General features: G+C 31.8%; 1 protein-coding gene across 6 annotated transcripts in view; it reads left to right on the top strand.

Moving 5' to 3' along the window:
* The window catches only part of LOC105148790 (beta-1,4-N-acetylgalactosaminyltransferase bre-4), a 136,181-nt gene that overhangs the window by 44,769 nt on the left and 73,987 nt on the right, over positions 1-17,425 (top strand). For all 6 annotated transcript variants that reach the window (XM_087409769.1, XM_011060715.2, XM_011060716.2 and 3 more), the window contains one exon: positions 3,266-3,319. The gene's annotated coding sequence lies outside the window, so the exon portion shown is untranslated. The remainder of the gene's footprint in view (positions 1-3,265; positions 3,320-17,425) is intronic.

The raw sequence follows: 17,425 nt of genomic DNA, 5'->3' as shown, positions 1-17,425 counted from the left end.
GACTATCTCCTCGAGCATTCAGACTCGAGCACCATGAATAAAACGTGTCGGTACGACTTCTCGAATCGAATTTCCTGTTCAAGATCCGTTTGTTTATCACGTACTGTTCCACCGTCGATTCGTCCATTAAAACAGAGTCGCAATAAAAAGATATATTCGTTTACTCATTCACCTTCTCTTTTCCTGTTCACACAATATCGCCAAATCGAAATAGTGAACTCGTAAATCGCTGATCGGAAAAATAAAAAAAACCATATCAAAAGTAAAAGGCGAATTTAACTGGTTAAAAAATGATATATATATATATACACAATATATGTGTATGTGTATTGTGAGTCAGAAGTTGATCTAAAAACTGTCATTATTATCTTCCTATTTGAATTTTCAAATCTTTAATTATTTCATTTTCTATAATCATTAAGAATTTGAATGCAATTATTAAATAATTGATAAGTCTTTTGTTGAGGAAAAATCTATAATTGATTCTTTTTTTTTCTGTTCTTAAATCCTCATAAATTTGCGTTCGAAGTTGCAATACGTTAAGCTTGGAGGATTCAATATGGCGTTCTATTTCTCGCTCTTTTGAAAACACAGGATTTTCGGGAAATGCTTTGAATTGAACGTAACTCGGACTTTTGTTCGGTAATGTACCGTCGCCGAAAATCGAGTCGGTTCTGACTCGATACTCTCGCATTGGTTGTCTGTGATGCCCGACATTTAATTGAATCTGCCTGTAACACGAGACGCGATCACACCGTCCAATAGGATGCGTTCATGTTTCGCAAGAGAATCGCATTAGTCCAGGTTTTGGGTGTATGTACTCGAGAAACGGGATAGCTCCTTTTTAAAGTCCTTTTTAAAGTCCTTTTTAAAGCCCCAAAATTGAACTTCATATTTCAATTACTTATCTTTCAAATCCGCCGAATCTTGCGATATTAAATATGCAGAAATAAATTTAAATCTCTGTAAAGTTTTTAATTAAATATTTGAGATTTAGAATTTCGCATTTTCATGAAGAAAGTAGCGCTGAGAGAGAGAGAGAGAGAGAGAGAGAGAGAGAGAGAGAGAGACTTCAAGTTTTTTTTTCACATTGTGTGCGTGTCTTCTTTTTTCATAAAAAAAAAGAGTGATAGGAAATCTGCCGGTATATCATGAAAAATTTTAATATCAGCTGTTAAGAACTTATATATTCAGCTCACGTCAAAGCTCGAATATTCGTATTTTTTCAACTTTATAAATTTATTGGAGATACGTGGGAAGTTTCATACAATCTATCAAAAATAGAAGGTAAAGGCCATTTGTTTAGCAAATAAATTTTGTTGACTCTATGAATGGATCTGTGCAACTCGTATTCCTCGTACTCCGGGGATTTACCGTGTGTTTACCTTTTCCAGTTAAAAATAAAGGTCATCGTGTAGGCGGCACCGAGGAAAAAAAATAATACGCCTGTATTGTCATTACGATTTTTATGGTTTCTTTTTGCGTGCACTTTAATCTCGTTGCACTTTAATCTTCAGTTATTATCATATTGCTTGCGTTATTATTTAGATTAATTCAAAAACGCTGAGAAATAGGAATTATAATTTCAATTTAAATTACAAAAAAATTTGTTATATATCTGAAAAAAAAATTTAAAAACTTCCGTGTATTTCTGAATGTGCGATTTAGTTGAATTTTTTTTCTTTTTATGAAATTCATTTTGCGGAATGTACAATTTCCATGAATTCTCTCTCATCATTTTAACATCACGTTTCAGTTCGTCATTCCAAGCCATTTTATATCGCGAATCTTAAACTCGGTGTACTTTATTAAAATCTTTTCCTCCCCCCCCCCATACACACACACACACACACACACACACACAAAAGCTATTTTGCTGCTGTATTACATAGCGTTATTTCGTGCTAGTCATGCCATGCAAAAGTGGCATAATAATACGACGATAGCGCGCATTTATAACTGCTATTTATTCGCAATTTTTTCCGTTAGTGGGATCACCTCGTCCTTCGGACATTGCCCGTTGTATTATATTATTCTAACGATTTCGCATTCTAATTGCAAGAATCAATGATGAAACAGTGTAAAAGAAAAGAATGTCTCTCGATCAGATAATAATACAATCTAACAATCGAGTAATAAATTGAAAAATAAAGTGAACATTATTTATTCCTTCTCATTAGCAGAAAAAAATTGTCATTTTTTCGTATTTCAATTTTTAAGATATCGATTACAAATATTTAATATACAGGGTGTTTGGAAAATAATGATAAATCTTTTTAAGGGCAGAATGGACTAAACTGAAAAGAAAGATCTTCTATCATTTTGCAATTTTCGCAATAGTTAATAAGATATTAATTGCAAAAATTGTCGAAAATTGGTTTTCAATAATTTTTTACTCAAATACTATGACTTTACAGAAAAATTGCAAGAGACAAAAATTGTTTATTTTCTTCTCACTTTACGAATTTTTTCTAACTCTTGCAAAAATTGCAAAATGGTAGAAGACCTTTCTTCTCAATTTAATCCATTCTATCCTTATGCGAAAAATTTATCATTCTTTTCCAAACACTCTGTATATTATGTTTTAACAAATGTACTCTCTAAATCTGAATCAGTAGATAATTATTTATTCAGTGCCAAATATGCCATTGTTAATTAATTAATGAAATGTGGTATCTTTAACCTTGCTTCAGTGTATACCTAAGTGTAGCCGCACGCATTCAACATATATAGTATTGTAAGATTCGAATTACAATGTACTAGAACGTGCAAATATCTTAACTATATATTTAACTGTATAATGCTCAAACTTCTTTTTTTTATAGTTGAATTTCATTGATTATCCAGTGCCAAATATGCTAATATGATATGCTGATAATTCAATACTAAGTACAATATGTCATTTCAGTAGATTATCCACTGATTCAGATTTATAGAGAGTAATAATTTAAGAAGAGATAAAAATATCTTGATAAAATAAGATAAACAATTAACGAAGTAGTGAAAATAATTTTTTGTGATTCTTGAAAACTATTAATTCTATATCATGGAACTTATCGATACTCAACGATAAATTTAGGTTATTTATTGATAGATGTAAAATATAATTAATTGAATATATATAATTAATTGAAGTATACGATTTTAAGTTTTTTTTTTGTACTATTTTTGTATAATATCATAAACAAAGTTGCTTTATATTTACGTGTTTATATCTTTTTCATGATTTGAATTTTATTAATTTTGTGTTTCTTTTTTATTTCAGATAGAAAAAGAAGATTACATCCAAAACACGTGAACGTTTTGCTTTCTTCTTAAAGTGAGTACAACTTTTTCATATTATTTTTACCAAGATTTTCTTATATAAATTTGAGAAATGTATCAAATATTGTTTTTAATTGAAATAAATTGCAATTAAACGTTATATGAACGCTTTTAAAATTGTTTAAAGTACTTATAAGGAAAAACACATTTGTGTCTAAAGTTTAAGAAAGAAGTGAATATACCAGTAAAAGTTTACGTAACAGTAAAATTCATAATTATGAATGAAACATTTGGCAAAATTTTAGTTTTCTTCGAAAGTCCATTGAGTTGTCTTGCATCGAATATTGAATATTGCAAGCAGTCAAGCATCTAGGATTTAGGTGCCCGTTTTCCATATAATCTTTTCCCTGTTACGCTCATATCGGATCGCCGAGCATATCTCGGATCGCGAAAGGAACTCGTCTCGTCGCCAGGAAACGACGATTGATACGATGAAATCCTCAATAAGAATCCAATCTTCGAAATGGCACGGCAAAGTTCGTACAGTCGCGACGAGTGCTTTCTTAATACCTGTCCAACGGTTTTCACCGGGACGGGAAACTTTTCTCCCATTTTTCGTTTTTTTTTTCCCTCTTCTTTTATCCAACCGACGAAAGTCCTCGTCTTGGAGAAAATCCAGGCCCGATTGTAGTACGGTCGGTCCATTCGAACGAATCTGCTCGTTCCAATTCCCCGTTCTGCCTGCGCGTAATAGTTCGATTTCGTTCCGATAGAAATCACCCCGTATATATATCGTCGAACGAAAAATAGCCGGCAATGCCAACTGCTGATAACGAGTAGTTAATTCGTCTTCGGATCTGAGTAAATTCGCCAACTGCTTTTTTTCTTTACCAATGCTGTAAATAATGTATAATCGATTTTTCTGCACTAGACTTACAGAATGTTAGTCTCTATATTAATAATATTATCTTTAAAAATACACGATGAAAGCTTTTTGGATTTAACGTTAAAATAACCTGAGAAAATCTTTTAAAATTTATATTAGATATGAAAGAATAATTACTGTTATTATGTCAGAATTTTAATTATCACATAATTACTTGATCCTCGCTCCGATTTGTACTTGATGATTCATTTTACATTTTCATGATTTCATAAAAACGGCAGGAATATTATAGCGATGCTTCGCACGCATTCTTGCATTTCTTATCAAGGAACCTCTCTAATTTAAGTTATAATTAGTACGCGACGTGTGAAACAGACGTTCTTTGTTGTTGTAACAAATTGAAACGCGCATCGAAGCGTAGCTTGACAAAATACGCCATTGTATCGCGCGCAACGAGCGGAATATATATTTCTTTTCTCATCGTTGCGTTTACATTTCACGAGAACTTTACAGTTTTGCTGCACGGATTCCGAAGTACAAATCTAGAGATTAAAGCACGAACAAAACAACATGCCAGCATCCGCTGCTTGGTCCAGAGAGTTTTAGAACATTGTCTCTAGGTACAATTTTTTAGTATATCGCATAAACCGTTTTAAATTCTTTTTTTTTTGCGACGACTTAAAAGATGATCGATAAATTTTTTGTGGCGAAAACATTTGTGAAGGAATAATGTCGTTATTATACTGAATGTAACGATACGGAAAAATTCCGCATTAAATAATGACCGGAAAAGTATAAATTATATGTATAGCACGTAATGTGCTTTAGAGAGATTGTCATCTTTTTAAGCTGTGGCTTTTAATTTAATTACGAAGTAAAAGTTACACGGTCGTTTCTTTCGAGACAATCGCGACGTGTTCCTCCGTGCGTGAAAAAATTGCGTGCACAGTTGAGTTCGTAAAGATACTTTATCTCTCTATCGCGGTCAACAATGAGTATTTTTATAATATATTTCTAAGTAACATTATTGCTATGCTGTAATCGTGTTAACTCTACGCCTTCTAACAGTATAAGTGCGATTTCGTGTCTGTATTCGATGAAATTTGCAACACGCACTATTTGCGATAAATTGCATCGCGTTACTATAAACTATCTTTTCTGTGAACGCTTCTTAGAATTATTAGTATTTATGAAATTGCGCTTTTTATTATTGTATTGTATTGTAGTAAAAAGTCGCGTATATGTGTTTCAGTCATAAGCTATTATTTGAATTACAATTAGATTTTGTCAGCGACATAGGTCTACTTTTAATATTAAAACTCTAATTATAAGTATGATTGAATAACACACATTCCTTATTTTCAACTATACTCTTATTTTCTTTCTTTTAATTTTTAATTAAAAAGTAGCTGAGGCGTCAGTTCTGAATTGATTTGAATATTAAGTCGGCAATAGTCACCTGATTTTTTTTTTACGTAAATTATCTGGTGTTTTTTATATCCTAATTAAAATCACTATTATTAACAATATATTGTATATTATTGTTTTCCGATTTATTATTATTTGAGAATTATGAGAGAGAAGAGAAGTATGGATTTTAATTATCATTTTCTGAAAAATGTAAGTAGAAACCAAACAAATATTAAATTATGGAATACGTACGTTAAGTAGCTTATTGTGATAATATTTCTAAAAAACAAGATTTTAATGTAACGCTATTTCATGGCAGTTTTCACAGTAATGGCATATTTAAAAGTTTGTAAAAAATAGTTATTGAAAAGAAAAAACATATATTAAACATTCGAAAGGCTATTTATTACTGATGTAGAAAATCTGTGGCTCATGGCGATTGATAAAAGATAGCAAAGTTAGCTTAGGGATTAACTTATGGAGAAACTATGTGGTCATTTCACAGATTCTCTATCTAACATCTCTGAGAAAAGTTCTTCCTCACTCCGTCCTTTTCCTTCCATTCTTTTCTTGTCGAGTATCATCGCGATGACGAACATTATCTTTAAGAATAGCAGCTTCTACAAGTCACACTGTACAAATACTAATATACATGTACAAAGCACATTCACATACATACATACATACATACATATGCGCACGCGTGATGTATGTGAGTGTGCTTTGTGCATATATATATTTATGCACGGTCTCTCAGATCTCACTCGCCTACATTCTCGCACCGATGACCAGGCACTGTAATTCATAAATAATTTATGTCGACATTGCTCGGCGGTCACGCGATCTCCATCGTGTCATCCGCTTTTTGCCCCCAAACATTTTACCACGACCTCTGCATTCTATCTATCGTCCCTGTTCCAAATCTATCGGAAGTGTTATCTCGATTATCGTTGATTTACACTGCTGGTTTACGGTCACTTTGTATCAAAATACGGTGATCAATATTACTGCAGAGCCCTTTTGAGAGCTCAATAGGTCAATGACGTTTACACCGTGTGCTTAGTCCACCTATACGACAGGTGTCTTTGTTCAACCTACAGGATAAACAAGGACACCTATTGTACAGCTTGCAACCTAAATGCACGGTGTAAACGTAGCCAGTAACGAATAATGGAATGTATAGGATTTCGGAATATATAGGATTAAGACGGTTTACATTTCATGTATCAACTGGCGAACTGTTACATTTTTATTTCAGAATATACGACATGTACCTTGATATATTTTTTAGACAGATATTAAATTTTTAATTAACTACATCTGTTTTGTCTAATTAATTCCGCGATAAATTTTAATAAATTACGATAACTGATTACAGAATTATAATATATAATTGTGTAATAATTATGTAATATGTACATTTTTAATTAATGAACTCTAATAGAATATTTAAGAGAAAATGAATAATGTTATGTAGAGCTTTGCTGAATGTCGACCGGAGGGTCGAGTCACTTCAACTTTTCTGATATGCTTTGTGCCATATTATTTCGATATTAATGTGTTAACCAAAATGTCCAACAACAGTCCATTCTGTTTGGACGCTACATCGACCGCGGGTTGAACAATTTCGATCTTTTGCGGACACAACGGGATACCGCCGTGTCTACTCGCACTTGGATGATTAATCGCCGAAATACGACGAACCGTGTTCGCCATTTCGTATCGACACTCGACGTTTGTTTGAGAATTCACTTGCGATAGCGGTCGTACATGGTTCGGGAAAAAGGAAAGAAAAACACCGACAACAACGCTTTCGATCGGCGATCAAACTGCACATCGTCGTCGAGTCGCCGTTTATGAGGCGGTTTATGTCAAAGTTAGTAAAAAAGAAAAATACGCGAAGAGCGGTTTTTGATAACGTTATCGTTCAAGTACTAAAAGTAAATTGGCCGTTATTTCGTATTCGAGATAAAAGTTTCACCGATTAAGATATGCTATGTCACTAAAGTTGTTGCATTTTACTTTATATACGTATAAAGTTTCTCAGAGTATCCGACGGATGTATCCAAGTTCGCCATTGCCACGTACAGTTCGAATCGAATTCGCATGCAAGTTTAAACGCGTTCCAATTAGTGCTGGTCAGAAGTTCGTTAAAACGATTTGGTACACGTAAAAGAATTATTCGAATGATAAAAAAATAAAATTCAACTCCATTCTTACTAGAGCGAAACGATGAATTTTGATAACAGCTTAAAAACATTCGGGGAAGCTTAAATTTTCTTAGTACATACAGAAAAAACGATTTTGCTGAGATAAGAATTAAACTAGAAATAGATTTGAAAACAATTTTGTTGAACTATGAAAGTAATTGTAGAACATTCAAATTGATTTGACAGAATGTCAAATTGTTTACATCATTACTCATTATGCTTGAACTCCTATTACATAATTATTTTGTTAATCCAATAAAATGATTTATATATTTAGAAATCTAGATAAATAGCAAAATCATTATTTTTTTTGTAAATTTATACTATTGGTTTTGTGTCAGCCCGTGTATGTTTTGCATTCAATTATTTGCACTTGCTTTACACTTGTTTATAATTTATAATATTTCCTTTCTCTTTATCGCGCATGTGTTTCATTTGTTCCGTAAATATTGAGCAAATTTGTAAATTTGTATGCTAATCGATTCGAAGTGATAGTTTAATGCTAGCTAGTTATTATCTATGTGCATTAATGCGTTCCTGACGAGGACTATGTATCATTGAATAGCAGATCTGCATTATTAGCATACGATTATACATACGTAATAATTCCTAGCTATAATACTGCGTAATGTTTGAAGATATTGAATAAATATTAGCGCTTAATAAATTAAATATTATTTGAGCTCGATGTTAGAGCTCGATTATATCATTTTTTTTTCTTATGAAAGAAAAGCATTTGAAAGTAACGATATTTGGTCGCTACTCATGTCAATTTGAAAATGAAATTCTCCATCTTTGCGGAAATACGTTAAAATATCTTCAGAAGATGAAAACTGGAAAAATAGAGGTATGTACTTACGTTACCTTTCATACACATATCGGATTTCGATATATGTAGTCAGCGTTTTTATTTGGAAGAAAAATATTTTTGCGCATAAACGATCTTTCTGAAAATGACGAGAGGAAGAGAGAGAGAGAGAGAGAGAGAGAGAGAGAGAAGTTTTAAAAATGGCGTGGTGCACTTTTTGCAATTCTCAGGTTTAACAGAGAAGCACGTAAAGGGAGATGCACGCGCGAGACAAGATATAATTTAAATTTGATTCCCCGTGCCGATAACGAACATGGAAGTTTTTTCTTACGGAGATAAGTGGCGCCCAAGAGTCATCTTCATCTTGTCTTTCGGTTCATAAGACACGACGTCCGGTGCGACGCGACGTGATGGTTATATAAACGGATTAAAGTTCACTTTAAAGGGCACTCTTCGCGGGGATCATTAACGAAGATAGTCGTTAAAAGTCGACTTTCTCGAACTCCTTCGTCTCGTCGATTAATTTCCTTCAGGAGTCGAGAGTAGGCCAACATAATAAAAAGGAGACACCCTGATGACTTTGGATGGTCTTCCTTAGGCTCTCTCTAATTAATAATAACACTTTGCGTCCGCAAAAGCGTTATTCGATAAAAGCATTTTACTTCGCTTTGTTTCACTTCAATAAAAAGCATGCAAAAAAATAATACCTTTGCCTCTCTACTTTATATCCTTACAATGAAATTATTTCACGATTGTAAGGCAAACGCCTTGTGAATATTTTATTGACTTCTTCCGAACATAGTTTTTTTAAATTGACGCCTGCAAGATATGCGCTGTTCAGATATGGATTTACGCGATGAATGCAGATGGCTGGCGAATTTTTTCAATTGCGTCGCATTCCAGATAAACGATCTAGTGGGCGAATGATAAAAAATCCGCTTTCAATTGAGGAATTGAATTCCTACATGGCGGAGAGGAGAGGGAAGAACGAACTTTATAGCTGGCAATACGTGTCCTGGGAGAGAGTATTTCGAACGCACGATCTGAGGTTACGTTTTACTCGTAAAAACCAGGTATAGAGGAAGCCGCACGAAACGCTCGATAACTGAAATCCAATAGAGAAGGAGAGGGACAGCAGCCCCGCTTTGCGCTCGTAGCACTTTCCAAGTTGCCTCGTTAAAGTTAGCGAATTCCACCAGCCGTGAGACGGAATCCAATACGAGGGGCAGAGAAGAATACGACGAAACGATAGCTGTCGTCGCCGTACCGTAATTTCGGGTTCATTGCGCGCACCTGTGTCCCGTAGACGACAACGACGACGACGACGACAACGACGACGACGATGACGACGACGAATTGACTGGCGCTTCGCGGATTGTCGTCAGGCGGTGCGGAAAAATCGAAGATTGAGTTGCTTTATGTACCTATGGGGAAATAGTCCACAATGTCAGACACTGCTCCGAAATTGTCGCCGTTCCTTCATGATTCAAAGATTTATGCAGTAATTTCTCTAAACAGTATTGTAAAATAAATCAATGATTTTATCCGATTGTCCATTTTTCTTTGGAGTCGGACTTATTTTTTGTTTATTTTTGAAAGACTTTGACTGAATTAGACTTCTGAAGTAATGATTTAATCTTGTGAGAATGTGAAGTTGAACGGTGACAGTTTTATTTCAGGATGAAAATTTTAGTAATTTTAATAAATTAAAGCTTAGAGAGGGGAATTGAAATAATAATTTTTCCTTAATTTATTTTAAACGAACTTAAACAGGATATCAATTTCAGAGTTTGTCTTTGAGGTATAAAATATATTATCCGAGGTTATATTCATTGAGGTATAATATTAGAATTACTAGACTGAGAGGGATCGATTAAGTTTTTTTTATAAGACAATTACAATTCGCCCACAGGTTATTCACTTTGATGTTACAATGTACGAAGTTCATAAAGCGCATTAGAGGATTAATTAGATATTTAGTACAATGGTGGTGGGTGCCGATGACATTCCGTAATATCGAATATGAGTGCTTTCCAGCAAGTATAACACAGTGAATCGTTTCATTCTTGTTTAACGTAGGCAAATAACAAAGATGTAATGATTCACTGTGTTACACTGTATCTGATTGTATCCTTGCTGGAAAGCAACCAAATATGTAGAATATTCAATTTTTTTGCATTTTTTTAATGACGATTTTTTTTAATCTACGATATAAATTATATACGATATGTTATATGAAAGAATCATTACACAACGCAAAATTTGATCAGACTTTCAATCTCGGTTTCAATTGATTTTCTGAAAGCATCAGAAAATATAAAATAGATATAAGCGAATATTTCGATTTGATAAAAATGAGTATTGATAAACCATGATGTACTTTTTACTATTATTGTGCTTTTTATTTCGGAACAACTGAAATCGAACAAGATCGTTTGTAGAAATACTTTCAAGTTTTTCTTCTCAATCATCTAAGCTGCAGGATTCTTTTCGAAAGTATACAAGCTTAGAGAGGAAAGAACAACAATGAAAGCAATATCATAGTTTTGATACTTTATGTTCAAAACATATATACTGGTATTTTCAATTTTAACAGTGTTATAAATTGTTTTAAAAAATATTTGTACTGAGATATTAAATATTTGAAACTATATATTTTTTTATTTGAAATTATATACAAGGTGTCTGGCGAAACTTCTGCCAAGCGCTTTTTGTAGATACAGCGGATTAAATTGAGTTAAAAAGTCCTCTACCATTTTGCAAATTTTGTAATGGTTAATTGAAATATTAATTACTAAAAATTGCCGAATATTGGTCTTCAATAATTTTTTATTCAAATATTATTAACTTTACAGAAAAATAGCAAGAGATAAAAATTGCTTATTTTTTTCTCATAAAGTTTTGAGAATTTTTTCAGAATTTTTTCAGAATTTTTTAATATCGTATTTTTTCATGGTCGTAAAAATAAGAAAATGCAGCACTAAAAATTCTTGTAGTTTTATGAGAAGAAAATAAACAATTTTTAAACAGTAATTGAGCACTATGTGCGCGATAAATTTTCAAATTATTAAATTGTATCTTACATATTTAATTATTAATTTATATACATGGTTCGGTTAACTTTTTAGCCATCCTCAATACATACAGATGAATCATGTAATTAAATGAGCGCTGAGCGTAAGACGTATAAGGTTACGGTATCCACATGTTTTTCATGAATTTAGTATCCGCAATGTTTTTATGTGAAATGGTTAATCACCATTTCTTAGAATGAAAACGCAACCAGTTGGATGGTGTAACCGTGATTAAGCGCTTTCAAGTAATTCACAAAGTTAAAAAATAAATTCTAATTATCATCGTTAATAATACATTAATAATACAATAATGGTATAACCTCACCTCCATCAAATCACTGCCGATAAATGTCATTGATATAAAACGAATCAGAAACGTTAAGGTCTTTCCGAAAGTCGTTGTTAAGTGTCATGTATAAAAAAACATTGTTTATAGATGCGCAAATTAAAGTCTTTAAAATCGGTTCATATGTCTTATTCAAGAATTCTAAGAAATGGTGATTGGCCACCTCATGAAAATATTGTACATACTAAAGTAATGAAAAACATGTGGATACCGTAGTCCTTATACGTCTTATACTCATCGCTCATCTAATTACATGGATTCATCTGTATGTACCGAGAATAATTAAAAATTAGCCGAAACATATATACAAATTAATAATTAAATATGTAAGATACAATTTAATAACTTGAAAAATTTATCGCGCACATAGTACAGCATTAATTGCCAATAGCCAAAGTTATTATAATTATAAACAATTTTTGTCTCTTGCAGTTTTTCTGTAAAGTTGATAGTATTTGAGAAAAAAATTATTGGAGACCAATATTGAGCAATTTTTAGTAATTAATATCTCGTTAACTGTTGCAAAAATTGCAAAATGGACTTTTCAACTCAGTTTAGTCCGTTCTATCTACAAAAAGCACTTGACAGAAGTCTCGCCCTGTATATATATTTTTAATTTGAAACTATATATATATATATATATATATATATATATACTCCCTTAATATATTACAATATATATATATATATATATATATATATATATATGTAAGATATTAGGGGAGTTTGTAAAATTGTCAAAATAATATATTAAATCACATTTTTCTTTTGATTTAATATATTTTACATAAGATACATATTGTACATATATTGTTATTATTAACCTAACCGTTTATTTTAAATTTAAATAGATAGTAATTGAAAACAAGAACGAAATGAATTCATAGTTGTAAGATTCTTAAAGTACAACTTTATATTCAAAGTCTTCTTGAAAGCAAATTACGGACTTGCACTACTTTCACCATAATAATTCCACAATTGTGTCTTGAGCAATTATGTAGGGGATACTAGCTCTTACGTAATGAATAATACAGCTTCTCTCTCTCATTGGTTCCGATTCTTTGAAGAATCTCGAGGGAACATCTCGAAGCATCTTGTCTGTAATGAGATTATATATCTCGGGCTTGTATGCGAGCATCTGAATAACTGCAAGTTCCTCTGCATTATCTTCAACCCTGTCATCACCTCAAAGAAGCTCGGAGAGTCTTCCATTGAGGTTAACGTCGGATCCAATTTCGCTTCCCTGGAGAAATACTGTTTCTCCATCGGTGGTAAAGGAAATATCTTTACGACGTATATACGGATATGTATCATTTTATCGTTTCTCTCTTTCGATTCTCTTACCTCATAATATCTGCACAACTCGGATATGTGATGTTCAGAAATAATATACTGACGGTGCTTTTATAATTTATTTCAAATAAATTTTTCTGTTTAGGAATTTGAGTAATTAAAAAACTTTGATTTTTTAAATATAGTAGAGCATAATATATTTTTCAGTAAAATAATATTTAAATAACAATAAAACAATGAAATTATTTTTAAAATCTTTTTAGTTTTTATTACCTACTTGAATTTTAATAATTTGGATTGATAAGTTAAATTGTATATATAATTCCATAGAATTAACTTGATAATTTGTTTAATTTTAAATATACTTGTAAAAGTATGTAAAAATTTATAGCTATTGTAATATACAGGAAATAGTTTTTATCGCATCCGAGACATAGGATGTTGACTTACGCTCTAATAACTGTTACACTTGCGCGATCAATGGCGATTTATTTTTACTTCACTATTTTATTGGTCGTTACGCATTTGCTATAAAATATATGCATATACATTTGAATGTATACGAGATATGTTACTTTTGCATCTTCAGATTTGACATGTAAATTTATTCGGACTACATAAACGAACTAAATCAAAATAAAAATGTAGATTTTTTTTCTTTAACTATCTAAGAGAACAGATCTACAGTTATCGAGACGATTATCTTCTGGAGTATATACGCTGGGAGTCCATGGATACGACAAAAATATTTGACCTAGTGCAACGAACTATCACATTTCTTCTTACAGCAAGCGAGCGAATATATCGTAGCAATCAAGATCCAATCGAATTGACGTTCGTTTCACATTTCTTACTTGCAAAGTGCAAAGTTCATCCGTTCTTACTTTTTTGCGATTTTTTTCAAAATCGTCTGTCGTTGCAATAAATCGATATGGCGTTCTCTCTTTCTCTGCTTGAAATATAACGCTACTATCTTTTCTCTAAATGAATGTAATCTCTTTCTTAAATTTAAAATGTAAGATCATTACTCCGATTTGAGTTTTTAACGAAAAGAAATACACAGTATATATTTACCAATTTATAAATGTATAAAACAATATAACTATTAAAAACTTTTATGTAAAATGAAGGAAAAGATATGTATATAAAGTTAGATACACATGGTGTCCCAAAATAATCGTCAAATATTTCATGGGCAGATAGAAGGGACTAAACTGAATCGAAAAGTCCTCTACCATTTTGCAATTTTCACAATAGTTAATAAGACATTAATTACTAAAAATTGTCGAAAATTGGTCTTCAATAATTTTGCAGAAAAATCGTAAGAGACAAAAATTATTTATTTTTTTCTCATAAAACTCTAAGAATTTTTTCAGAATTTTTTATCAATTTTTTAGTACCTATTGTATTTTTTATTTTTACCATGAGAAAATACGGTATTAAAAAATTCTAAAAAAATTTTGAAAACATTCTTAGAGTTTTATAAGAAAAGATAAATAATTTTTGCTTATCTTTTTTTGTAAACTTAATACTATTTGAGTGAAAAATTATTGAAGACCAATTTTCGGCAATTTTTAATAATTAATATCTCGTTAATTATTGCAAAATGGAATGAAAATTGTAAAGAATTTTTCGACTTAATTTAATCCGCTCTACCTGCCCATGAAATATTTGGCGATTATTTTGGGACACCCTGTATAATTTATAATAGTAGAAACAAAAAGAAACATACTGAAAGAAATATTTAAAATAAAACAATAGGATAAGAGTACGAATATAAATAATTATAATATTTATTTATACTAGGAAGGAAAATAGAAAGAATGCAGTTAAAACGCAAATATGAATATGATACAATATATTGCCGTCGCTAACGAAATAAATTAATTACGATAAATATATGAAGAAATATAGAAATAAACGTGAAATCAGTTCACGTGTTCGAATCTGCGCTTGTACTGGAAACCAATCTCGCAACAAACGCGTACGCGACCAATTATCGTTGGAGAGTTAATAGCATGAAATTTTCAATTACATCGAAATACTTCGACCGCGGGAAACAGAACGGTGTTTGAAATTGCAACATTCCACGTGAAGTTATTCTTATTCGCGATTATTATCACGGGAATTATTGGAATTTTGCTATACGATAGAGTTTTATGATGGAGCAATGTCGAGTATTCGTTTGTCAAAAAGTTTCATTTCCGAAAAGCCTAGTCTGGAAAACAAAAAGAGCTTGCTGGATCATGCATAGAGTAAGATTATCGAAATCGCACCACTTTTTACTTAAAGGCTTATAACTTAAAAATTATGAAAAATATTCTTAAGTTTTTTACAGTACAATAAACTGCATTTTTTCCCTTTCTTATGTGTGTTCATAATTTTTTTGCGCTATTATAATTTAAAAATGAAGATTTGTTATATATATATAATATAGTGCGATTTTGGCAACGAAGAAATTCGTATGGAAAATTCGTACATGGAAAATTGTTACGAGTATATAACGGAGTAGCGTTGCAGTATCATGTAGTTTTTAACCCTAACTGTACATACTTGTTTTTTGCACCCTTAATTACACACTGAGGTCCCTGGGACCTCATCCATATTTATTACCCTAATTATCGTAAAAATGGCTATATTTCAATTAATTTTTTTTTCAATCGATGGAAAACAATTTTGATAGAGTTTAATGGCTAATTTAATTATTTGAGTTTAAACTGAATAATTTAAGCACGCTACATTTCATTTTATTTTAACTTTAATCGCAAACTTATGATTCATCTTAAGATTATAAACTCTTCTAGGAAGATAAATTATGACTTCCGGTTTCTATATAGCTCTATAAAAATATTGACCTTTTATCCAACGTAAAATATATAGTCAGAATGACGTCTTGTATGTTTTGATTTAAAATGGATTTTGCGATGCGATTTGAAATTTTCGCATTCGTCGTCGCGTAAGCGTTTATTGCAACGGTTATAAATCTCGAGTGATTTATCAATGACATTTTTTTTTTATACGTATCACGAAACATTTTATAGCGGAACCTACTATTTTTTCCACAGTGACAGTTGTGAGCGATCGAGATATCCATGGTTGCAGTGTGTCATCCAATTCTAAGTCTGAATAGTGTTCTTGAAACAAAAGTTTGCTATTAAGCATTATCTCGAAAAGTGTGAATTCTTTTCGAAAAGATAAAAAATAATATCTTTTCGAAAAGAACTCACACTTTTCTAAACCAGTATCATTAGAAACAATTTTATTATTTCTTGCAAATCCATTACATCTTGCTTTACTGTTTAATATCTTATTTTTTGAATTTATTATTTTTAGTATCTGAGATAGAGTTTACATTTAATTGGCATTGTATTCTGATAGACTTTAGATCAATACATTAAACTTCACAGCGTACTTGCGAACTCCAGGTGCAATTAGGATTTACCGACGTCTAATTGCAATAGTCCCAAACACGTTACAGTCGGAACGAACTTCGGCAAGAAGCTTTATTGCGATTCCCGCAATTTCCGCATCCACGGAAACTCGACTCTGCCAATTTTGTCCGGACGAAAAGATTTTCGATTAAATAGCGAACGCTGACGTAGTCATGTCAAGCGTGCTTATAGCTTTTCGAGAGTGACAGTACTTGTTTAGCTAAAAGTAAATATCACAGGGAAACAATCGGGAAGGACATTCTAGGTTGGAAAATATTGTCGCGTAGAAGTCATAAGGGAGACCAGGATCAGTATAGACTATAGGGCAGTGTTGTTGCGGATCGAAAAATAATTTCACTAAATCTTTGTTTCAAAATTCACTAAAAGATCCCAAAAGTCATCAAATGCGTGAAATGACAAAAAAAAAAGATAAAACAGGATGAATATATTTTTGCAATCCCTGTTGACAGTACGCTTGCTCTTCAATAAATAAATACTACCGTTTGCAATTTATGTACAATATATAATATATTTACTCCTGTACTACACAATCACATCAATAAAAGCCGGTTGTTCCATCTTTCGGTAAATTTTTTACGTATTTATCTCTGTCAATGCGATCGAACGATTTTGCTACTTACTTAATGCGTAAAATTTGCCAAAAGGTGGAACAATTGGCCCTAATAAGATTGTAATAATCTCT

The sequence above is a fragment of the Acromyrmex echinatior genome, chromosome 9 (genome assembly GCF_024713525.1).
Source record: "Acromyrmex echinatior isolate Ae372 chromosome 9, ASM2471352v2, whole genome shotgun sequence".
NCBI classification, from domain to species: domain Eukaryota; kingdom Metazoa; phylum Arthropoda; class Insecta; order Hymenoptera; family Formicidae; genus Acromyrmex; species Acromyrmex echinatior.
This window is presented reverse-complemented; position numbering and strand designations above follow the sequence as displayed.